The sequence below is a fragment of the Amblyomma maculatum genome, chromosome 10 (assembly GCF_055883805.1).
Source record: "Amblyomma maculatum isolate TAMU_Amacu chromosome 10, ASM5588380v1, whole genome shotgun sequence".
NCBI classification, from domain to species: Eukaryota; Metazoa; Arthropoda; class Arachnida; order Ixodida; family Ixodidae; genus Amblyomma; species Amblyomma maculatum.
In genome coordinates, this window is record NC_139353.1 from 52,654,698 (window position 1) to 52,681,700 (window position 27,003).

Consider the following 27,003-nt stretch of genomic DNA (forward strand, 5'->3'; position numbering starts at 1 on the left):
CAGTTCCTATAGTAAGCGTTTTGTTCATATTTTCCAATGTCATCCCAATCTCTCGTATTATACAACAAGAAGAAGGAAGCACGCTCGGAGGTATAGCCCTAATCTCTCGCGAATGGTCCCAGCGAGCACTGTTTAAATATTGTCTGCAGAAATAAGCTTTATGTAGAGCTTTTAAATTTGGCCTCAATGCTCGTAAATACTACATCTGTGGATTTCTTGTGGTCAAATATTACCGCAGTTGTAGTTTCAGGGATACTTTAGTAGTTTAAAGCATAAACGGGAGGATATATTGAGAAGACGCAGCAAAAAAGCCCGAGATCAGTATAACTGGAAGGTTAGTTTGCCGATTAACCTCAAGCGTATCACACTGCGACGCGGTGCTTTCAACATGGTGCCGAGGTGAATCCTCACGAAGTGACAGTCTCGTTTGTTTTGTTTTTTTTTTTGTTATGATTAAGAATTGCATCTTTTTTGTTTCGTAAATGTTCTGGATACTGCTGCTGCAGCTGCAGCGTTACCAAGGATAATTACTCACTCACCATAAATACATCCTTCATTTGGCGTACCACCTGCCTCAGCCTCGAGGGTTGAGTAAGGATGTTGAGCACGCCGAAATGCTTGATGTTCTTGCTGGAAAGCGCGGTTACGTTTCCCATGGCGCGAATGAGCTGGTCTAAAGAAACAAACCTGAAGAGAAAGAAGCACATATAAACACCCTCATCTTGGTCACCTATACATGGCAAAGGAGGCAACTCACAGACAGAAGTGTCACTTTCAAGCCCCCCTACCTATCTTCTTTCCTTTGGATATCCGATACAACTGTTTTGTTTGGGCTAAGTGTGTAAAAGACTCGAACTAAGGTATCTGGCGTGCACATAATATCCGCTTCTGACGCCTGACAGCGTTACTGGACCGCGGGGAAATTGTAGATGTTAAATTGTTGTAAGAGTGCCACGGTACTTCCCCTGCATTGCTTAAAGCCTGCATTTCCAACCACAACTAGCTGAATTCCAGTCAGCAAAGACACAAACGAGCACTGAAAGCACAGCATTTACTTTGTGGTAGAAAGTAGATAGCGGTAGGCACTGCCATTGGCTAAGTTCGTTATCTTCGGTTCTTTTAAAATGCAAATTTTTATGTCTCATTATTGCCAGGTGCAGCACAACCTTATGACATAATTTCAATTTTTGACCACTGTTTTGACAACTATTTCTACACTGCACCTCAATTTCTATCATCGTTCCCACTTTGATACCTGGATGCTCGATAGTTGCCTCTCACGCGCCACTCACCGGTAGTCGAAGGATACTCCGGGCTGCACGCGCTGGTAAGACGGCGCCACTTCCTGGAACACTCGCCAGCTGTCCTCCACCTTCGCTGCTCGCAGTACGCTATTATTGAAGACAACCTCGCAGTAGTAGAGATAGTCACAGAACTTGTCTGGGGGATACATATCCTCTGCCACGGCAGCATGACCCACGGTGCAGACAAGCTGCTTGACTGCAAACGGACATGCATCACACTTCAGGGTATACTTCATGTAACGGACGGACATGATGCAAACGGGACAGAACGGACGAGGGAAGAATGTGCAGGTATGGGTAGATGGACGGACGGATGTATGTTTGTGAACACCATGGCAGAGACTGAACTCATGTATAGATGAACAGAGGACGATACATTGGATTGGCATCTGGGATAAATGTATTGATTAGATTGGTGACCTTGGGGTTGTTGGGTGCACGGGTGGGTTGGTTGAAATAATGAATGAGATGCACGGATGAATTCACAGTGATCGTCCAACTGACCAAAAAAAGGACGCTATTTTTATCTCCCATCCGCTTAAGCATCGGCGCAATTGTGGACCGCATTGCGTTTTCCACAGCAGCCCTTCAAATAAATACCTTAAGAAAGGTAAGAGCGAACTACATGCATTCTTAAAGGCTCCTTGTAGACAAGGTTGGTTTTCAGGACGCGCATCATTAAGGAAAGCAGAGCTACCTGGCTAGGCAACTCCCGGAGCAGCAAAAACGTGATTTCTGACACATTTCACGAAACGCTTGACTACGAAAGTTTCCTGGGCTATCTGCTAGTGTCTACATGATGCGCTTCCACTCCAGCTGCGCATGCGTCAAAAAGTCTCTCTATTCATGACGCACCGGTTTCGTGGCAATGAACCGGAAAGGTGCAAGTCTTTCTTCATAGTGGGCACCTCAAAACGTCCTGGTGGTTACATCCGCCGGTGCAGCAGGAGTAACACATGCATCAAGAGCGTCTTTTATCACACTGCGCTGTGTTTTACCTCACTTCTCTGCGAACATTTAGAAAAGCACCCTCTATGGAGACAAGTGCCGCAGTACAAATGAGGCTTCTTTTAGCACGGAACCCTTTAAATCAGTTCCTATCATGCTTGCGTCGATTGTGTTTTGTCATAGAGAATAGATATCGGCATGTATGTTTAAATTTATTCATGTATTCTATACTTTATCTCATTTAGCGATTTACAGCATGATTGCAACAGGTCATTTTTCTGACGGTGTGCCTCCTTCTCGCCTCGAAGCAGCAACAAATATTTAACGTTTCCGCTAATTATTAGTCGTTCTTATTGTGTTAGTGCTTCAGTAAGCTGTGCATAAGTTGATCGTTGCTAGTTAGTGATTTGCGCAAAGAACGTATTTCAGATATGGGCAAGCAGGTTACCCAGTTCAAAAATCAGGTTCGCACTACTTTTCTCTGGTGTATTCGATCACGACGCCCTGCGCGATAGCAATGATACTCTAGCTGTCGGGTAACATCTCGAACAATAAATTGTTTCATTTTGAAGGCGAAAACTATTTTTGCTTCATTGTGGAATATCTAATCAGTAATGATGTTATGCTGATTCACTGAATTGAGAGGGGAGCGGTAAACGTTTGCAAAACTTCTTTACCACAAGAAAAAAGCCGCCTATCTATGTTTCATATTGTGGCGTCATGAAGTTATGTGATAGTGCAACGTTTGTTAGTTACCCTTTAAAAATGAAATTGGGTGTAGTTATTGAAGTCCGGAAACTATGGCATCAATCATTACATCAATATTTAATTTACAGCTAGATTTCAAAACCTGTCAGTCATAGCGAACGGAATAAAACTCTTAAGCTTGTGGTAATGTCCAGATGCATCCTACAACATTTAATAACAATATGAGTCAAGCATCAGGCATAAATAGCTCTTCCTAGTTGCCCTGTCAAGTTCATATTATTTGATGTGCACGTGAAGTAGTGTTTTCTAGACAGGTGTCTCATTAATCAAAGTGTTTTAGTCAAACCTTATACTATCCACGTCTTATTTTAACGCGGAAACATTAGAAAGTGTAGTGCAAAAGGCACTCTGTCATTATAAACGTGACATACACAAACCAAAAACTGCTCAAGCAGGACTGTAACGTCGTCAAACAAAAGAACAATCAGGAGCCACAAACCGTAACTGTCATCATTTGCGTGCCGAGCACAAAATTTAGGGTCCCCATTGAATTAATCTGTGGTTGCGCGCAGAATATGAGGGTCATTTCTTAAGATGCTATTGGCCCTGACAACTCAAATGTTTAGAGTCCACACAAAAAAATTACACGAGTTCAACGCTGCTGAACCGAGTGTGAAGCGAAAACTTTGGCTGCGGGCGACCGAGCGTTGCATCGAACATACATCAGCGTTCCGTTGAGCGCATAAAAGTTTACCGTCGTTTTAGGTGGTGGTGGTGGTGTTAAATGCCTTTAAGTATGTGATGTGATAGCGTAGGCTACCAGCCCACATATAAAACCCCGCTTTAACCAATCCGTATGAGCTTGCCTTAGTGGTCTATAGTGAATACCAGGGACCTGGCAGGCAGATTCTGACATAACCTTCCCACGTGAAACGAGAGACCGAAGTTGGCAGCTCCTGCCACGGTGCCACGCGGATGGGTTGAAAACCTACAGTAGTGTAGCTTTCACTACGAAGGTGCCACATTTTACTTGGAACAACTCCAAAAACATTTCGGGCACGCCTCAAGATTTTGGGGAAACACGGGCTAATGCTAGACAAGTATATGGGAGTACAACAGAATAGCTAAGCGGACGAGTTGGTGATACATGGTTAAAAATAAAACAGCGCGAAACACACAGACGAAAAAATAGAAACAGACACCACAGCGCTTGTGGTGTCTGTTTCTATTCTTTCGTCTGCGTGTTTCACGCTGTTCTATTTTTAAATATGGGAGTACTTCGGTCAAGTTGGGACCTATCTTCGTCTCAGCCCGCTAATTTTCACAGGCCAGCTCCACAATTCCGAATGGGTCTCTACTAAGAAGATATGGTAGCCTCGCAGACAAAGACTCGGGAGAAACTCTGCACAGGGTGATGAGATATTCAATCCTCCGCGGGTTGGCCCTCCTCTGCGTCTGCTGGGAAGGCTGCCCAAAGAATCTGCGCTCCGCGCACGCGCATGGGGGTCGAAGTTGAAGTTGAACTTGAAAGTTTACTTTTGAATCAAAAAACAACGTACAAGAATATACAGCGAGAGGTCCCATGGTACACGACCGCAGGTGGGATCGCCCATGGTAATAGATTTCGATAGGCAACGTAAAGAATAATAATATTGTAAGAACATGCATGAAGCAACACTTAAGCAACACTGAAAAGCGCGACTCGCGGACGCGCAAGCGTGCTTGGCAGCCTATCCAAAGTTCCAAGGCGCTTTCATCCCATGCAAAACCTTTGCAGCCAATTCCGAAATTGAAGATTGGACAAAAGCATTCTTTCAATGATTTTGCCTCAACCTCGCGTAAGTACATTATATGCTCCAGCAATTTTCGTGCAACTGCCGTGAGTATAACAGGGCAGGCATGTTTACCTGGGGGTGGCTTCGTGGTCGTCGTTGTTGTAGTCGTTGTTGTAGTCGTTGTTGTAGTCGTAGTCGTTGTCGTGGTCGTAGTCGTTGTAGTCGTTGAAGCCGTCGTTGATGTCCTTGGATGAGTAGTCGATGGCTGTGCAACTGGCACTGCATTCGTGGCAACCGTAAACGAAACGTTAGAGGGCGCAGTGTCAACGCACGTAAACTTATTTATTTATTTATTTATTTATTTATTTATTTATTTATTTATTTATTTATTTATTTATTTATTTATTTATTTATTTATTTATTTATTTATTTATTTATTTATTTATTTTGGCTACAGTGTCTAGAGTACATTACAAATGAGAGCAAAAATCTTATACTATCCAAGCAAAACTTCACTCCTTTGCACCAATCGAAGCTGACGAACGTATGGGTCAGCTCATGTCAAGGATTACCAAATCCCGGCTGAGAAGTTTTATTGCTCATATTTCAGATTAAAAATTATTAATTCAGCTCATATTACACTACTTTGCGTCATCAGTCATGAATTAAAAGGCCAGAAGACTGGAATTCAGGTATCGATTTTTTTGCCGGAATGGGAAGATTGCTGTCTAAAATGTTCGATTTCGGTACTGTTTTGATAGAGACACTGTAGAAAATTTTACCGAGAATTTTACGATCAGTGCATGGGCTCGTTTTTATGGAGCCCGATGTTGGAAACCATTAGCACCATTACGACTGGCGGTCGACAAAAAAGGCATGCCGAAAACAAATCTAAATTTCACTCGCCAGTTAGCAATCAATCATTTTTAGCGTAGATTAGCGTCCTGTTCAAATTGCACACTCAAGGCTACACAGTAACGCACGCCTCATCGACGAAAGCTTTAGGGGCCACTATCCTCGAAATTCAAAATAATATGGCGCCATCTAGTGACAAAAACTGAAAGCATGCCTCTCGTATTGCGAAAGGAGAGGTGGTTTTTATTTAAGGACGCACTGGAGAGGGTGCGAAATCTAGTAAATTATGAAATTATGAAAAGAACAGTGTGCATTTATAAAATCAGCCATATATTACTGGGATGTAATCACGTGGAGAACTACAGTGAAAGTAATAGGGTTTCTCCACAAGACAGCACCTCAGTTGTTTTTATGCGATTTTCAATGACAAAAAAAATTAGGCCTTTTCTTTAATATATAGTGCTCGATCTGGACAATATGAGGCAGAGCTTTTCGTTTCTACCATAATCTAATGGCATATTTTGGCTAATGTTCTGTGCCTTTAAGACATGACTATGGGCAATGCTAAACATTTTACGGATTACATTGCATTGATTTGTTCATTCAAGCAATGGTCGATTAACCAGTGGCCGACCATGTCACTTTCCACCGACACCTGCCAGAGGTGTGCTCGATGAAAGCGCTCTGATGTATGCTTCCCAAGATGGCAGTAGCGACAAAGGTTTAAAGCTTTGCTTTAACGAAGACCTCCGAATGTGACTGCGCAGCCTAAGACTTAGCATGTCTGTCTCTGGACTTATGGGTTCTCCTCGGTTCATTTCCTATCTCAAATGTGCTGCCCAAGCTGGCCAGTCACATGGTAGGGAAATGACCGGGCAGTGTTTTGTGCTCTGTCTCAACACCAACTGCCATAGCCGAATTTGAAGGACCGCCAACTTGTGCAGCCTACATCCGGCAGGCCTGCTTCCTATATTAGGCTTAGCCCGACTTGATTTTGTTTTTGCGGCTCTCCACGTACCCTCTTCATAAATTGAAGCGCTTGCACACGAAGAACAAACAATGAAATGGGAAAAAGAACGATGACCAAGAATTCACTGCAGTTTGCATGCTTAAAGAAATCTGTGCTCGAAATGACTGCGAATCTCCAGCTCAAAAACAATAACTACAGCATAAGATACATGGTTGCTACATTGTGAATTAAGTTCTGATCTTCGTGTGAGTTGAAAGAAGACTGAATATGCTGTACTTGTTGCAAATTTTGCAACTTCTGTGCAACCGTTTACCCCTAAGCTCTTACGACAGGGTTTCACTCCTCCCCCCCTCCTCCCCCCCCCCCCCCAAAAAGAAAAAGAAACGTTCCTTCAAAGCGAAGCTATCAGAATCGCGAAAAAATAACTGGTATGATAATCGTGATCACAAAACCGGTATGATGCCTCCCGCGCGACAATTATAAGCACCTTCATGGTGCCACACCAAATCACGCTTCTTTTCACAGCCAAAATAAACAGTGAAACTATATACGTAAAATGCAATGCGAACGTTCGTGTGTACGCGTTCCTAAAGAAATGAACAAATTCCGAGTTATAGACGTCTGCCTCCTTTCTTGCAGATTTAATCCAACACATTCCAATTATATTGCTCTTATTCCGGACTCCCATGCCACATATGCAGCTCCTCAGCCCTGCTTGTGCAGCAGGAAATAAGCTGTCAATGACGCTTCCAGCATGTCATGATCCTGATCAGCCATTAAATTCTTCAAGGAGAAATAAAGGGTTCCCATTTGAGAAAGAGGGGCCACTCAATGTAAAAGGGTAAAAGGTGTCCTGAAATTTTGTCTTAAGAATCTCAAAGAGCGAAATAATACTCTTCGCTAGGAAAATATTTGTTAAAATAGGCACAAACAAGTTAACGAGCCTATACGGCCCCAGTAAAGAGTCCAGTACCTGCGAGTGTCGGAAGGACTAGAGGTGGGTGTCCACTTCCGGTTAGCGCAGTCTGAGCAGTTTCGAAAGTAATTTCGCTTCTCCTTTTATTGACATTGCTCGGGTATCTGGGTCTTCTCTTTCCACCTTCGATGTCGTCGCCGTCACCGGTGCTCATGCTGTTGTCATCTGCGTCGCGCCATTAAGAGTAAGGTATGTCACATAGCCATGCGGAAAAACTGGCCACACTTACTGGCTCTTCATGATTATGGAGCGAGAACATAGCTTTTCTGTCTCTTCAGCCCTCTTGAGCAAAACAAAAAAGAAACACCGGCTCTTCAATACCTTTCTTAGGCCAACGTATATCTTCAAATATGAGCGCGTAAGTGTTCAAACGTTTCTAATAACAAATCGAATATCGGCATATTGAATCAGTCCAACATATTTAATACACGAAGGTAAATATCATTCGAAACAAAATGAGTATGTTCTCGATCATGTCTATAAAAGGCGCGAAGGTCGAATAAGTCGGGCAGACTTTTTCATCGACAACTCTTCTAAACAAAATGTGAGGTACAGTTAGCTCCGCCTCTATAGGTACAACGGGTCGTCGTTAATAGTCCCCGTCGGCCTCTCCGCTTGGTGATACTATGCGCATGCAGCCATCAAGAAAATAAAAATATATATATATAATATTTTTGGGTTCAAACTAGCCACATATATCTCATGCATTAGAGCCTTGCCAAACGCACGCGTATCATCTGTTAAAAGGAACAGCAAAAGCATGGATAGCGTGGCCAGGAAGAAAGAAATGTTTCTCCGTGAATACGAATCGAACAGAATTTTTTCCGAGACTCTGCATTCAATTTCACCCTCTTGATCACTAACTCCTAATACATTCTGCAGTTATGTACATTACATGCAATGTTAAGCTACCACATATTGTGAAAGATCGCTCGGCACAAATATGAAGCTCAGGCTTAACCAAGTATTTATGAACGTGTCCACCTATTGAGGGGGTTGCAGGTGCGACTCGGGACACGCCGTCCCATCGTAAAGTGCCTGAAATGACTACTTCAGCTATCTCGGCCATGCCTTGTGGCCACGTGGCTTGACTCAAAATAGGGACTGATCAACGCCAGGTGATGTCACCTACCAACTACTAGAAGCCAGAGAAATGCTGATGATATTTCGCCAACAACAGTGACGCCGTAATTTCTGCTGATCAAGGACTTTATCTCAGTTAGTTTTTTTACAGCTGGTCTAAAGGCGACAACGCTCTCCATCCTGCAGCGTTCAATTTATACCAAAGTAAGGGTTCTGAATCGAGAACTGGTCCATTCGTGTGGTGGCGTTCATAAAGTGTTCCAATGCAGCACAAACCATTGCGTTGTCACTTTCGGACAATACACAGGGTCGAACAGTGCCTTCCTAAACTATTTGCACACCCGTTTTTTTCAGCGTTGAAAGTGAATGCTTTTGTCGAGAAAATTGCCAAATATAGGTTTCCCACACATATAATTTGTCATAGTCTGTGGAATCCAGTTACTTTGACACAGACCCTGTCGCTCCTCATGCCAACGCTTGTACAATGAGCCAGTATTCAGTTCTGAATTCTTACGCAATGCGGAACCTTGCTAAGCGAATCGAACTGTGATAACAGCGTGGCGAAAACCAGACGAACAGGATGACCCAAAAAACATTGTAGTGAGCTTTAAAAGTTCTCCTTTCTGATTTCTAATCACAGTTTATTTGACGCTACGAGTCGGACTGTTCAGCACCATGCCATACAGCGCATCATTCTAATTACTAGCTGCAAAGAAAATAACGTAATTAAGACAGGACTCGCGTATTTCAGGCACCATACAAGCTACATTTCCTGCATGGGGATCACCATGGAGGATCACTGGTTAAGGCACTTCAATCCGGTACCTGAGGCCATGGCCATGATCGCAACTCAACGGTCACTATTACTATGTGACGTGAGTGTACATTAATAAACCTCCAATAGCCTAAATTAAACCTTGCATGACAGCAGCCCTCGTAGCGACTACTGCTTTAGCAACATACTACTTGAGAAGATCTTGTTCGAAGCTGTAGGGAACTGCCTGAACTTATGATTTTCTGGACAGTAAATATCCCTGAACTGCCCCATAGGGTATCCTGCTACGCCCCCAAAAGGATTTTGACGATGTTAGCTCAGAAGCAAGAAAAAGCTTAGCCCTCTTTAGATCCATACATTGTCGGAAGCAAATTGAAAAAATGAGATTTTCACCGAGCTCACTTTGTGCCGCTTTATTCCTTTGTTTCGACGTTCCTAACGTAAAAGGAATGTTTTAGGATGAAGTGCGGGGCGCTCACAATGTATTCTGTCTTTATTTGATGTTCTTCCTTTCTTTCTTTCTTTCTTTCTTTCTTCCTTTCTTTCTTTCTTTCTTTCTTTCTTTCTTTCTTTCTTTCTTTATTTCTTTCTTTCTTTCCTTCTTTCTTTTTCTTTCTTTTTCAGAACATACATGAGATTACTTAAAGACACTCAACGATCATTAGCCAGAAGCTAGTCGTGGATCCAAAAATTGATAAAGGTATAAGTGTACTGGCGATTCAGGAAGACAAGATGCATAATTATTACTGCTGAATGAAACAACTGCAATGCAAAACAACATACCACAAACTGAAACACCATCACATGACGAAAATATTCTTAAGAAAAAAAGAAAGGTCATTCCACATTCAGATTGCCGCGTTCAAACCAGTAACACAATTTGTCATACCACGTGTACAGGATGCAAATTGAATCGTTTTATTAAGACACCTCTATATAACGGAAATGATTCTTAGAAGCTCTAAATGTATTAGTCGAAGATATGACATGGGATAACCTTCCAAATTCTAACTCTGCAAAACTGGAGACATCGATGACCATAATGATGGTTAGATGTTGGAAGTAAGCACTCTCCATGTGCGGCTGAACGAGAACTAGATAGAGGGTACTTGAAAGAAACTAAAGGAAAGTTAACACGATTGCAAATAGCGTAATTTACAAAAACCGCTAAGTGATAGTCTATTTCTAGTTTAGTTAGTCGCATAATATTGTTTTGTATAAAAATAAAAGCCGCGACTGAGATCTAGGTGCAACGAAGTTGATCAGTCTAAAAGCAATTTTCGCAACCTTATCACAAATCAATATACGATGACCACGTCAGGTCCCAGCCTGAATACAATATGCCACCTGCAATTAGAACAAACTGAAATGTGTCTTAGCGTATTAGTCAGAAAATATTGAGATGTTTTCTTTAATATATAGCAAGAGTACAACTTCTTTATCCAAGATTATTCCCAGTATGAGATTGTATGACCCTGATGCGGTTCATGTGCTCCAACACTCAAGCTGCAGTGTGATATGCATGCGGGCTTATCGGCGATCTGAATGTAATATATTTTGTTTATTTATTTAAGTGTTCAGCGATGGCGGATCGATTGGAACCAGGTTTGATGCATTGAAGCTCCCTATTAAACACGATTACAACATCTTCTGCAGTATATGCTGTTTGCACCTGACGACTCAGATCTCTTACATTATCCTTGAAGCAGTCCTCACCAATATTGAACGATCCGGCCACGAAGTAGATGACAAATGCCACGATGCATAGGAGCAGCAAGCAGTAGACACAGGCCGCGATCGATGCCTTCGTGTCGCCTTCGGGTTCCCTGTTGGATGCGTTTCAATATTTCAGCCCACATACATACACCAATGTCAAAAAGCGCTTCGTAAACCAATAGGCTGTTGGGATCTGCAGCACTGCGGTCCAGTATAATGCCACTCTTTTATCTGAATCTGCCTTTGTACGTGTCCTCGTCAGCACTTTTCTTTGGGTGCCTGTCTCTCTGTTTGTGTGTGCTTGTTTATCTATCCTATTTCTGCAACACGAAAGAAAGGACTGGGTCATAAATAAGCCCTTATCGGACTAATGCACTAAATGTTTCCTTTTTTACTACACCAGTTCTCACAAGATTATCTAAAACAGACTCTTCCAAACGTCACTGAGCTGAAGTCATTCGCCCAGCTTCCTAAAATCACGCTTTCCACCCAGCGACAAAGAGCAGCAGAATCGAAAGGCCAGTTAAGCCCACGGATGGAACACTAAATTCGCAAACAAAATAAACGTAGCAAATGGCGGCTACGCTTGAAAGACGGGTGAAGGCCTCAAATACCCATCCGTGCTTCAAATTTTTTTATGAAGCAGCTTCAATGGCGGACAATCAGCAAAATATACACGAATCTTCTCGGGACAATGGCCGGAAGCTCAGTGACAGATTTCAGAATGTTGTCGGAACTGCAGCCGTCCAAATATTTAATACGAGAAGAAAATATTCGGTTAAAGATATATAACATCATTATTTGTCAGAAGCGTCTGCCTAAAACTATATAGCACAATGCAAGTTCTTGCCGCGAATTAAGCAAAGCACTTCACATGCGTATTTCACATTATTTGCTGGCTGACCTTAATTCCAAGCGTTTTAGCCTGCTTCATTATTTTTTGTATTTTATATGGCGAACAGTCTTCTGTACAGGCAGAAAATACCGCGCCAATGGTTATTTCTAAGCCGTTTATTTGACTCTAGCGAAAACATCTTGGCAGTGAAACATTCGTGCAGTACGTGTGTGAGGTTATCGCTTATAATGTATTTGGAGAAAAGAAAAGAAGGCTTCTCTCATCTTGTACTTGTATATGACTGAGCGCTTATCAACGCAATTGATACCATTGAAGTATCAGTGGGTATTTTTTTTTTTTAATTGCCTCTTGCGCTCTTACGTGAGGGAAAAAATGAGGTTTTAGGTGCTCCTTTCTAAAAAAAAAAAGATTTCTACATATTCTACGTTAAAACTGTCTTCATCCTTACAGCGTGAAGGCAGGCTCACCGTTTATTTCTGCCAGAAAATACCGAAGGACAGTGCAGCCTAGAGTAAACTGATGGCCAAATCATGGGCATAGTTTACTATTGATCGAAAAATGGCGGCAACAGGGGCCAAGGAAGCTCCCGTTTCCTCCGCCAGAGTAATGAGTTCCAGGCAACATCCTACCAGCGAGGCTTGCATCGCAACCTGGTGACAGCTTCAAGCATTTGCAGAAGGTCAAGCCTACGGGAAACTGCTACCCTGCATGCCTGCCAGCTTCTGTTTTATTTCCAGACCTAATAGTTTCACTGCCGTTTCTTTGAACGGGCACCTTTTTTGGGTATATAGAACTCTTCCGAACAACGAAGCACTGTCAGTAGGCAGCTAGTTTAATAAAAACCACTGCGAAACGGCTCGTATTGACTGCACATATGTTCAAGTACATTGTAGCTTCCCAAGGCTAGCGCTTTCTCGAGGCACAGTCGATACTTACTTAGATTGAGTGGCTGAAAGGGAGAAGAAATGCATGAGGTTTCCTGCTTCCAAAACTTGGTGGCTTATTCCGATTATTTTTCACCTAACCTATCCCATCCTAGTAAGGAACCCTAAATATACAGCCAAGACATTCGCAGCTCCTCGAGAAGTTCGTCCAACGAAAGAAAACAAAAATAGCATATTTTCAAGCTCCAGCAGTGTAGCCTTCAATGCATCTCCAAGAAGCATAAAAAAATTACAATAAATAAATTTATCTTTCTATTCAATGGATGAAATCAAGAGGTTAATAAAGCTTTACATACAATTCAATAAAAAACAAATAAGATGCGCAATGAATTCACATCGATGGCAAAAGAGTTAATGCACATTTCCCTAAGGGTCCTTGGAAACAATCACTGCCCCGATGCAGCGAAAAGTATTTGTATGAAGGGAAATAAAAATGACTGGCACAAACGGATATTAGTAATGGTGTTTCGGAATATACTAGGACACCATGACATTCTGAAATAACTGATCATGGCAGAGTCGAGCGCATCTGCAGAGCTCTGTAAAGAAAAGGGCATGGTGATCTTTACGGAATGCGCAGTCCTCAGGCTCCAAGTGCAATTTTATTACCATTGATTTCAATTTCCGGGGTTTTTTTTTTTGTTTTTCCATTTCGCGTGACGGCTTTTTAAAAGGCGATTTCTACTGCTTTACACCTGACAATAAACCCGAAACGCTAAAACGCGCCAAGATATATTTATTTGCTAGAAACTGTCGGTTCAAAACACGACAGAGCCGAGAAAAACTTGTTTTTTTTACTGGCTAGGGCCGCGATTACAGCTTCAAGCACCTCACAAAACAATGCAATCTAAAAGGCAGCAGCCCCAAACCATAAAAAAAAAATAATAAATAATTTTCTTCATATGGCTATTTAAATAAAACAAGATGTGACAACGTAGGCCGTTAACAGCACAAATTGGGTTCACGCCATCTTTATTCAAAAGCCCAGGCGCTAAACTTTTGCGACAAGGAAGCAATGATACTGAGCGCCGTAAATGTCGTTGCTACCCATTCTCTAAAATAATGTTTACGCTAAGTGATGACGCTGATTTCCTTGGCTATAGGTTTGACGGTTCGGAGACACACGCCATGCAATATTGATGATCCCTCCAGATATGACGAAAACCGTCCCATCAGAGGTAACATTCTGGAACACCCCACATCTATGTAATTTTTTGTCAGCGCAGACTTTCCAAGTTAAGTGAAGGAGACTGGCTTGGCACGACTCAGCAGATTGAGGTTTATTGCTTACTGCGTAAAATAGTTTTGGCTAATAGAAACGAAAATATATATATACTATTGCCGAGCACGCACAATACAAGGCAAACCGTGCTCAACGCTTCATTATTTTCATATTTTTTAAACCAACTTTTGTGTTTGATACTGCGAACAGGCTTCTCTACAGGCAAAAATAACGCGCCACGTATAGATAGTATAGGACTAGTATAGAATAGTCCATTAAATACAAACTCTTCACTCCACGAATGTAATGCGGGAAGAGAAAGAGTGATCCAATTCAAATAAATATTAATTGGTCCTTTTCACCAACATATTCCTCACTCGTAGATGGACGGAAAAAATAAAGTGGGGAATGCTATTCAGGGACCCCAGGCCGGGGTGACGGCCTGTGGACACACCCCTAATTTTCCTTAGGACGTAGCAGTAGGTGTGGGAACTAGGGAGATTGTCTAGGTTATTGGGAATGGGTTATGGAAGTTAGGTGGGAATACGAAAAGCGTGGGGATCTTTATTTGACCAAATCCTGGTGGAGCCCCTTTTCAAGCTACTCTAGAGGGCGAGCGAGTACGTGTTATCCGAATGTGTGGCCCTCGTCCTCCAAGCGCATCCCTAACTCCACTGCATGCTTGCCGGGCATACGACCACCTGACAGAGGTCCCCAAGCAGAAGTCACATTTAGGGTTTTCCGTCCCCCGAGCCAGATTCCGCTATAATGACCGTACTAGAAGTGCTAGAGGCGCGAATTTCGCTTCCTGGTGGTTTTCAGGCCTACTCCGAGGTAATATATGGCAAGCACGCAGGGTCACTTCTAGACAGAGGTCGTTTTGTTTCGAGATTTTCGCCCTAACAGCTTTTTCTAGATGGTTGTTTCCACGGTTACACAGCTTTGACAGCATTTTCGTTCAGCAGCGCAACAATGGTCAATCTATAGGCATGGAACCAATTACTTGAGACTGTAAAGATTGCTGTACAATCTGCAGTATTTATTCTACTTGCCGTGGGGATGGTACAACAATACTTACTGTATGCCTGGCTTTGATCTGTGACTGTCAAAAAAATCAAACAGGGCTATTTCAAAGATCCCCAGATATGAAATAGCATGAGCGTTGTTCAGTCAGCCGCATGACTGGATTCAGGAAACTTCCAATGCTATCTTGTCAGTGTTATTTAACATAACTGCTGATGAAGACTCTTCCATTTTTAATATCGGCAGAAATGACTAGGTTAATATCGAAAATTTTCTGTCACCGCGAAGCCGATCAGCCATTAAGCGTTCAGGCATTTTCACTGAGCGCCTTCAGACTTCGTGCTCAATGAGCCGAAATATGAGAATTCGCCACTCATAACAGAATGCAGCTCGGTACTAACCGAGTGTCAGGCAGACATTGTTATTCAAGGTCTCTAGCGGTGACCAAATCCTGAACATGTAATATATAGAAAAAGTGTAGGAAGCAATCAACCTATGGTCTTGCCAGCTCCTCTCAGACACGGCCGTTGGCTGAGTGGTGAGGCTTTAGCTACATACGCAATAAACTTATTGCAAAATAGCGATATCCACGCTGTCTAGTACGAGCGGCGGGCTTTCACCATACCATGCACATCGCCTCCAAATGTAGAATAACTGCGGAGTCAACCATTACTCAAAGGCATCTGAAGGTGTGCCCTTCACTTTTCGCACGAAGAATATGCGCTGATGTCGAACAAAAGACTTTTGATATCAAATCATTATCGTGAGGAACGCATGTGACAGAGCCTGAAGTTTATCACAGATTTCTTGTTCGTGCGCTAGGTTGGAAAGAAAACACTAAAAGCTAGTTATATCTCTGCTGAAGTGATTAGCCATTGCTTTTGCGGAGATTTTCATATATACTTTCCTTACTTCACTCTCGACAGCAAATGCTTTAGTGGAAGTGTGTGTGCAGTAATGGACTATCCCGGTGTAGGCCTACCAGCTTACCACCTGAAACATGTTATATTATAAATAGGGTACATGTTTCTTCCAGTAGTATCAGCAGCAGGCAACTAGTCTACATCAAATGCACAGGTCTACATCAAATGCTTTTTTTTATAGCTCACGTCCCGCAAACTTTTGCTGACGACGTAATTTAGGCAGACGCTGCATTAACCAGCCTTCACCAGAGAATTGAGGGATAGCTACGCATATATGTTGATTGAGACCTTTCCCAATCTGTCGAAAATATTTCTTGTAATGCCAGTCAAGAAGAAGCTGTCTGATTTGTGAGGCACCTAAGCTCAACTCTTTTAGCGCAAAAACAATTGAACATTCAAGCTAGGGACGTTAAGTGTAAATGATGCCCTCTCAAGACTGGTTTTGGAACTAAGTCAGCAATAACCTATTTTCATTACACAAAGAGTAAATAAGGCACTATTGTTTAGCTGTTTTGCCTTTTTGTTACGAGGCTACAAATCGACCATTCTACCCTTGTATACATTTTTGAGCATGCATGTCAGTTCCAAGTGTTATCGGTCGTCTCTTCATTATACTTACAAGGCGTTCCATCTACAAGAGTAGAAAAAAAGAAGTGGAAAATGAGCGGCATTGCATTAAAGAAACCATGGTCTACGCGGTGAGAACTCCTGCGTTGTACCTGGCCTGCTTTGAGGAACGGTTGGATAGCTAAGCCTTTATGTTGGTTCAGATTTTCACAACACATGAATTTCTTCCTTCTAACTTCGGTCAAAAAGACACTGTCTGATTTGAAAGAGTCCTCAAGCTCACAGTTTCTTAAAGCAAAAAGGAGTCCATATTAAAGGCAGGGACACTGATTCTTCATGCTGCCATATCATGAGTGGTTTTCGTAAGGTCAGGAATATTATATGTTCATTTAAAAGTGGATAATTATGGCACTTTCTTTAGCTTCTTCGCCTTTTTTGTTACGAGGCCACAATATAGTCATTCTCAGGACCAAGACATCTTTCTTGTAGTTTTGTGTTTACATATTCAAGCACGACATTATCAGGCGTCATCAGTCGTCTTTTCATTATACTTACAATAAGTTCCATCTACATAAGTGGACACGAACTGGGGCTGCGATGCGTCTCCTGCATACAAAAACAAATGCCACAAGATAAGGGTAGATAAGAACTTTAAACCACACTCTTAAAAAAAAGGTAGTTGTGGTTACTAACTTTTAGGGTAGTAACTGCTTGTCACATATGTTACTAACTAGTTAGTAAGTGCAGGTTAGTATCTGCTAGGTAGTAGCATATACTACCTCTAGAAGGTAGTAATCAGAACTACCTCCAGCAAATTTTACTACTTCTAGATGTAGTACCAGCAACTACATTTAGTAAACTTTACTACCTATAGAAGGTAGTAATCAGAACTACCTCCAGCAAATTTTACTACTTCTAGATGTAGTACCAGCAACTACATTTAGTAAACTTTACTACCTATAGAAGGTAGTAATCAGAACTACCTCCAGCAAATTTTACTACTTCTAGATGTAGTACCAGCAACTACATTTAGTAAACTTTACTACCTATAGAAGGTAGTAAGAACAACTACCTTTACTAGTATTCACTACCACTGCAGGTAGTAAGAGTATCTACCTTCAGCAAAACCTACTACCTATAGGAGGTAGTAAGAGGAACTACCTTTAGCAAAATACACTACCTCAGAGGTAGTAATAGCAGCTACCTAAATCAACATATACTAACTCTAAATAGTAACAGCTACTATTTTTAGCAATATGCACCACCTACAGAAGGCTGTAACAGTAATAAACTGTAGTAAAAATACTACACATTTAACAAACTCCTCTGCTTTGTTGCTATAACCACTAACCTGAACACTGGATTACATAAGATGAAAGCACTCAAGCAGTGGTCATACATGGCTTCCGAAAAAACAAATTGAACACAAGTGTGGCTAAGAAGATGCGACTTTATTTCTCATTATTCAGTTCAAGCATTCAACTTTCTAAACAAAAAAACAGTTGCCCGCATCACAAGTGGTGAAAAGGAGATTGCCTGAAGATGAGAAAAATACTCAAAAAGAAAGCAGGTACTTTTGTTCTGTTTTGGTTATAACTTATCACACATTCATATGAGACAGTGTATTTATACCAGAGTTGAGTGTGTTGAACTTGAAACCTTTATAAGAGGTTAAGGTATTGAAGGCTTGTAGAGCCTGGTGTGTCTTTGAGCACCTTTAGCAATAATGATGACAACTGATAGAAGGAATAACATACAAGAACTATCAGGATATGTATATGGAAGTTGCTTTACAACAATAATTTAACCAGACATGTACAATAAAAATCACAACTAAAAGAGGGTTTTTTGGCTGAGAAGAATGGAAGTACCAGCTCATACACTGCCTAGCCTTCTGCCTTGGCTGCTTCTAGCAATACCTCAGGTATGAGGAAATTTTGTGCTCATTATTTGGCCATTAATATCCCGCATATGTATCGAATACTTGTCGGAGCCATAGTTAAAATTGGTCAACTGTCCGCTCTATGGCAACTAAATGAAACAGATGTTAGATCTTCCTGAAGCACTATAAAAGGATATTAGCAATAGCTATCATAAGAGACTGTCATAGTCACAAAAGAATATGCCAAAATTGCTGCAAAGAGAATGTGTTGCTTATATCAAACTGACCTACTAATACACAATAAATTGAAACAGCACATCAGCAATTCCTACTCAGACTCAAAACTGGTTTAGTTGGGTCTGTGGGGTTTAATGTTCCAAAGCGACTCAGGCCATGAGACACCATAGTGAAGGACTGCAAAAATTTCGACCACCTGGGGTTCTTTATTGTGCACTAAACATCGCACAGCCCACGGGCGCCTTGCTTTTCGCCTCCGAAGAAAAGCGGCCGCCTAGGCTCGAATTCGATCCTGCATTCTTGCGCATAGTCGAGGGTCGCAATCACTGCACCACCCCAGAGACTCAAAACTGCTTCCCAAAAATGCCCATTTGAAACATTCCTCACATCCTAAAATTATGCAACAGACAGCCAGCTTGTCACAATGCATATTACTAATTATTAAAAGGATGCCTGTTAGGTGTAAATTGCTGGATAGACCTGCTAAATAAGACCAAGCTCATTAAGAATAACTGAAGGCTTTTAGAGTAGTGTTACATAACCTGCAGTATTTTATTTGTTCTGCTGACTTTATTGATTACAATCATTAGGAAAGACCAATTTCCTCTTCCAATTTTGGTTCAAAGAAAGAAGTGCCAATAATTGCTTTGAAATAGCAGACTGAAATATTTGCACCAAGCTACTGTTTATATAAACTAGTTTTCCCACTGGCCTTAAATGATAAGTCGCACAATAAAAAGTGTGCCACATGCAGCTGTACCCCTTCAGCAGCCCAAGACGCATTCTGGAGAACAAAATCGCTTTTCGCTGGAGTGCTTTGTTGCTGAAACCACGCTCCGTTAATACACTCTTTGTTGCTGAAGCCAGCAATTAAAAAAATTAGCTAATGAGTTTTATTAATTAATAAACTTCAGAAAACAAAGAAATACTCCAGACTAAGCTATACAACTCATGAGCTCTCATCTGATTTCAGTGGACTAGGCCACTCATTGTAAATCAAAGAGCATAGCGCGGGAATAAAAACGGGGACGACAAGACAGGACAAGCACTAACTTTCAAATGAGCGTTTATTGCAGAAATGATCACATATATACACTTCACGATCAGCAGTGAATGACAAAACACACAATTACTGTCAGACAGCCACATGCTACGCCAAGAATTCAAGCTCCTTGCTTGGCAGTACAGTGCAGTGTTGACACATTTATCTCCTGTCCGAGCTAGTGCTTCCATTATCTCCCTTGTCAGCTCGTTACGATGTCGATACACGATGATTGTCTTTTAAAACAGGGGATGGCAAGATAGTTCCGCATCACATCTTCTGCAATGCGCAGCGAGATGGCCGTCTGTAGCAATGCTGTCAACTTTTTTTATAGTGCTCCAGAAGACGTACGTTTAACATCAGCCAGTCTTGCCGACGTAGTGCTTTCCAGATGAAAGTGGAATTTTATAAACAACCCCCCTCCTGCAGGGCACGTAAAGGTATCTGTGTTTAATCGGATACTTAGGCTTCAGCGTTTGCATAGAACAGGTTTTTCTGCACTAACTCAAAAGCTTTTTTGGTGCAGTAAACAGGACGTTTACGCCAGAACATTGCCCCACCTTCCTTAAGTTATGAGAAACCTTATGCAGGTAGGGAATGACAACTACTCTTTCTTTATTCCTTCTTTCCTCCTTTTTCTTCTCATCCGCTCGCTGTTCGTCACTCATGCGTGGCGCAAATTTCTTTCTGCGATGCAGTCTTTCAGCAACGGAAACAATGATGTGTTTAGGGTAGCTCGCCGCCTGCAAACGCGCCACCTGCATACTGACACTTTCATCCATGGCATGATCACATGACTTGCAGAGAGCTTTCTTTTCTGTCTAACGCTCTCTGCAAGTCATGTGATCAAGCCATGGGTGAAAGTGTCAGTATGCAGGTGACGAGCTACCCTAAACATGTTATGGTTTCCGTTGCTGAAAGCCTGCTTCGCAGAAAGAAATTTGCGGCACGCATGAGTGACGAACAGCGAGCGGATGAGAAGAAAAGGAGGAAAGAAGGAATAAAGAAAAAGTAGTTGTCATTCCCTACCTGCCTAAGGTTTCTCATAACTTAAGGAATGTGGGGCAATGTTCTGGCGTAAATGTCCTGTTTACTGCACCAAAAAAAGCTTTTGAGTTTGTGCAGAAAAACCTGTCCTATGCAAAAGCTGCAGGCTGGGTGTCCGATTAAACACAGATACCCTTACGTGTCCTGCAGGAGGGGGGTTGTTTATAAAATTCCACTTTCATGTGGAAGGCACTACGTTGGTAAGACTGGCTGATGTTTAAACGTGCGTCTTCTGGAGCCCAATAAAAAGTTGGCAGCATTGCTACAGACTGCCATCTCGCTGCGCACTGCAGAAGATGTGATGCGGAACCACCTTGTCATCCCGTTCGAAAAGACAATCATCATGTATCGAGATCGTAACGAGCCGACAAGGGAGATAACAGAAGCACTGGAGATAGCTCGTAGAGGGGATAAATATGTCAGCAAGGCGTCTGTTGCACTGCCATAAGAAGAGCTAGAATTCTTGGCTTAGCATGTGGCTGTATGATAGTAATGGTTTGTTTTCTCATTCATTGCCGATCCCGAAGTGTATATATATGTGATCATTTCTGCAATAAACCCTCAGTTGAAAGCTAGTGCTTGTTCTGTCTTGTCGTCGTCTCCGTTTCTGTTCCCGCACTATGCTCTTTGATTTACAATGTCTAACCAACACGCCCAGTCTTATTCACTTCTAGGACACTGTCTTTTAAAAGCTTGATACCTTGCGACACCTTGGTGTATATTATATTGACTGGTGTGGACTGAACAGTGTTGATTAGAAAACAGTTTTGCCTATAACTCGAGTGGGATAAATAAAAGGCCTGTTATAAGAATTGTATGCCTTCTTCCAGATTGTTTTCATGTATGTAGTGGTCAGTGTAGAGGAAAAAAGTGCAGGCATATAGTCGACTATACATTTGTCATTTGCTAATCCTACACAGGTGACCACAAGCATCAATCAACTGTTATTGCTGATGTTTTGCTCGATTGCAGTGTCAACAAATAGCTAACATCATATCTGTGCCCAGATATTGCCAAGTTGGGTGTCCTCCTAAAATTTAGGATGTGAAGTTTACTTCCAGAAATCTAACAGACCATCAAAATCTGGCTAGCATTAGTGCAGACCTGAAAGGCTGTTGTGGAGACCGGCTGAATAAAGCTAAATGTTACAAGGAAAAGCACAACACTGCTAGAAGAAAAATAAATTAAATGTTGTGGAAACCAAAATGTCAAATGCGCAGTCGGATCTATAATGATACAAACCACAACTCAGTGATAAAACCATTTGTTACATTTCACCTAATGACTCTTAGGGGATACCTTGCACATACTTCAGCACGTCACTGAAGCATTCATGTATGGAGCCAAGTAACTATCACATCTTTCCTACAAAACTCATGGGATAATTTCAAATACAAGAGGCATGGTCTGCAGTATTTTCCAGGTATCTGTACATTTCAAATTCACGCAGTTAATAGTTGGTGAGATAAACATGCTGTGACATTTACAACCAACACAAAAACATAATTTTCAGATACATCACATATGAAATGAGGTTTTGTTTTTGCTAACCAGCACAATATAAATAGATTTGCTTCAGAATGATTTTTTTTTTCACTGCCTACTCCATTATTAAAAGAAATAATGCAGACAGACCAAGGCAGCTGTCCATTCATACTAGCATCGTTAGCAGTGTTTAGGGTATGACCTTAATCGTGCATCCCTGAACGTGTGATGGCTTGCAGAAGGGCACTGCAGTGTGCTTGTGGTAGATGATTTAGTGCGTCCCTCATTTGTGCTGTGGTGTGCAGGTGAGCAGCAGGTAGGTTCCAGGCATTGGCCAGTCTGAAGTGCTCACAGGTAACTGCATATATAAAGAGGGGAAAAAATCAACAAGTGAGACCAAGCACACAATTCCTTTCCCAGTAATGAAAACAGACAGTTATAAATTCAGTACCTATGATCAATCAAGAGGATTCTGGGCAAGCAACTTTAACAAGACTGCTCACATCATGATAAAAAAAATGCTAGACTATAGCCTCAATACAATGTACAGTGTTTGCCAAAAGTAACCAGCCGGCATGGTTTACTTCTCGCTCGTATAGGAGAGACTTTACAGTTTCCCTAAAGATGAAAAGGTCATGAAAGGCAGTTAAGGCTTTACCTTGCCTTCGAAGGTTTAGAATGGGAGGTGGCATAAGCACTTCACAATATGGATGATAGGCAAACTTCGAAGCCTGGTTCCTAGAAAAAATTTCTAACATCTCACAAGTCTCAAATGAGGCTATTTTTAATATTTTTTTTTACTCCATGAATGTGAGGCACACCTACCTTAAGATTAGAAAATGGGTAAGACAATTGGTTCTCTAAATGTGTATGAATGTTTCTGTTATGCATAAAATTAAAGCACATGAAACATTTTCCCAATTATGGCATGTTTGAACAGAGAAGGTTGCTTCAAAACTAAAAAGAAAAATTACCCCATCGCTCCGTAAATTCCTCCATAAATTGTATTAAGTTTCAGGAACTAGTCTCCTGGAGGAGCTGAATAAAGAGTCTAAGTAAACGCATTGCATTATTCTGCTTGGAACAATGTTATCAAAAATGAAACATACGGCTTATCAAGCATCGTCACAACTCTGAATAAAGGTGCAAAATTAGCAAACAATGCCCATCTCTAAAATTTTAGGTTTATGTTAAGGCTGAGACCTGCACTGTGAAGAGGCAGGATATGTGATTACATTATTATAAACAATTGCTGGTTTGTTACATAAGCAGGATGTAGCGGTATAGCCATTTGTGGGTGCAGGGCGTGAAGTGACGCCCATAGGAATGCACGTAAACTATTGGTTTGAAATTTCCAAGTCTCAGACTGCAACTATGGCACATATATGGCAATTTTCTTCATTTATCATAACTAGGTGCATTCTAGAGCAAAAAAAAAAGGTTGTGTAAGATGTCATTTCAAAGCCAGTATTTTTAAATAACTCCAACAGGAACTTGTTTGTCCCATTTATTTCACACATCTACATTTTGTTCAAATTTCTTAAACAAGGCAACCTGATTTCCTTATCTTGTAGTACTTCTAATGGGCAAAACTGAACAGGAAATTAAGAAATAGTGTGGAAATGCCTGCTCTACGAAGAAATAAATAAATTTAACTAATGGGAGCAAAAAGATCCCCAACATGTATTTCATGAGAAATGCCTGTTACAAAAGGAAAATAAATCAAGTATGCCCACAGGGGAAACACAAAGCAACAATCTGGGTATGCGAAAGTCATCATTGATGCACTGTGAAAATATATATATATATATATATATATATATATATATATATATATATATATATATATATATTCCTCAGCCTTGGCTTACAATAGCATAATCATGTATGCTTTCTCTTTATGTTAAAGGTAGCAGGGTTAGCGTATAGGTAATATTCTGAAGAGCGGGGAGTCTTGTATGTTGATTTTGTGCCTTCACTTTACGCCCTTCTCCCAATGCTCGGAAAAAAGAAAAAAAAAGTTTCAGCTTTGATAACCTTACTGGAAACAATACAATGCAACATGTTTTCTCACATTCTTTCTCATCTTTTAGAAACTTGATCGTTAATTTTAAGAAAAATTAGGACTGAGGTTCTTTCCTTTAATTCCTGAATAAGACTACTATGTTGAAATGCATCGAATTTAGGACAGTGTTTAATGTGCTGTATTGTGTATATGCAAAAAAAAAAAAAAAAGATATTCGCAAACATTTCGCTATCAAGTGGTTATGCATTCTGCACAGGTGCGCCTTACAGTCACAGTGAAAAAAAAATTAAAATGGCCTTGTTTCACACTTGTGGACATCTGAATTTTTTTTTCGAAGTGGTGCCTTTCTCACAGTATCAGAAATATGCCTGACAATCTACACTCTCTCCCTTTTGCTCCAAGCACATAAAATATATTGATTGATCAGTGCCTTCATACCTCAATCCAAATTGATTTTAAAGTTGCAAAAAAAGTGCATGCACCAAAAAGCTGCTTATCCCAAGATGTCAGTCACACTTCTCCTTCTGAAATACTAGCAATAGCACAAAACTAATTTCACTGCTGGTGTATTCAGTTATGTGTGTACAATATTAAGGCAACCAAAAAACTGCGCAAATAAAGGCCTCTAAGATGAAACTAGCTGCAAGCGCAGCGAACATGAAATACATTAAGGAAGCGAAATGACTTTTTCATTTCTGGTTTGAAATTGTTTACTACTGCAGCATTTTAAAGCTTCCATCAAAAGCCACAACACAAAGTATCAACGACTGCAACTGCCCATTACTGCTAACTGCCCACCTGTGATGTGAACAACACTAAGATACGCACAATTCATAAAAAATACAAAAGTCTTATTTAGTAATGAAAGCAATCACTCTTGTAATGCACATTTGACTACGTATGGTCACTCAAATAATTCTTTCGAATCGCCATCTACTGCTAAACACCTAACGGCTGAGTAGTACACGAGTTTGTACTTTGGCGTCAGCCGACCATGTTTTACAGAGAGGAATATTTTTTTGTACTTTCACACAAGCACCAAAACTAAATGCAGCGACCAATGTGAAACATGCGCAACACCGCAATAACCTGCTTTTTGCGCGCTGTTTCTACTCATCGCATTAATGCACCCACCTGTTAGAAAAAAAGGCGAGTTTAAAACAGACTAAGAAAATACTCATCTAAATGTTGAGAACCACAATGGTTATACTAAGAGATGAATAAATGACAAAATAAAAGCTTATTCGTTCACTCACTTACCTCGAAAAGGATCACACAGGTCACAGCTCGTTTGGGGTACTGATCAAATCTGTTAGAAAAACAAAGGGGAGGGATATGGAAAAGGAAACACTCAACGCACATTACAAGTTACAAAAAAAAAACGAATAAAGAATAAGACAATAACAAAGATAACTTGATTAAAGTTTCATACTTTTTCTCGCACTTTCGCACATTTTCTTCGTAGAGCGTCAGCTCCAGTTGACGCAGCACTGCGCACTACTTCGCCTTTTTTCTAGCGCCCGCTCCCATTGACGACGCACTGCTGCTCTGAGTACAGTGATCGCGCACTCTCACACCAAACATGGACGCTTTATTCGCTGCGCACTAGGCCCATTCAAAAAGGAAAAAAAAAAAAACACCACACCCGAAATAAGGCAAACACGGACGGCCCGGCGCCGCCACGTCGAAGGCACGCTGCAGGTGGGGGGTTGTCGGTTTACATGTTCCCAGGCGCACTCACGGGACGGGACGCTCACGTGTGGTTCAAGGTTCACACCGCCGCAGCCAAGGCGGGAATTCCCGGCGCAATAATTCACCGCTAACACATTCAATACACACCCGCCAAGATTATATCACGAGATATACGCCATGACATAACTTTTTCGCGGTAGGGTCGAACTTGCACATGAAAAGCGACAGCTTCCGAAGAGTTGTATTACGAAGAGATTTTGAGACCACACGGAACAATATTAAGAGCGCGTACCTCATCCCTGTAGCAACATTAAACAAACAATAATTTCAAGCAGCATACTCACATTTTCAAGCAATCACGCCAGTCCATTTCCTTCTTCCGTGTTGAAGCCGGCGTTGCCACGGTACGGTGCAAGCGGTGTATGACAGTGAATCTATTTACCACTACTTCACGTAATTCAGAACACCTATCGAAGTGCACATGTCACACATCAATTCTGCAGCCCATTCAAAGAACCACAGCACAAAAAAAGCAGCACAACGCAAGGAAACAGCGTCCACAATCGCACCGCACGACAACAAAGGCAGCATGATGACATCGCACTATAGTGAACTACTACATCGCACCTCTCCGCCACTGATGACTTTGGATTGGTTCGGATTGACCTATCAATGGCTTTTGTGGCTTTTTTAACTGTCGCCTCCTATACGAAGTTTCGGTTTCGGAAGCTAGTTTAGGCGATCTTTCTTTCTTTCTTTCTTTCTTTCTTTCTTTCTTTCTTTCTTTCTTTCTTTCTTTCTTTCTTTCTTTCTTTCTTTCTTTTTATGAAACGGCAGCGCACAGTTTGAGCCCAGGGCTCATTTATGTAACCCCCTCCCCTCTATAATGCCTTGGCGATTGAAGGTATGGCAAATAAATAAACATAAAAACAAAATTGAGTAGCAAT

General features: G+C 41.4%; 1 long non-coding RNA gene across 1 annotated transcript; it reads right to left on the reverse strand.

Moving 5' to 3' along the window:
• Positions 1-21,889: 21,889 nt before the first annotated feature.
• On the reverse strand, positions 21,890-26,654 carry LOC146176410 (uncharacterized). Its single transcript, XR_014701527.1, has 3 exons — positions 26,401-26,654; positions 25,625-25,673; positions 21,890-22,677 (listed from the first exon to the last, which is right to left on the reverse strand). It is a non-coding gene; the product is annotated as an uncharacterized LOC146176410 (long non-coding RNA).
• Between the last annotated feature and the right edge of the window lie 349 nt (positions 26,655-27,003).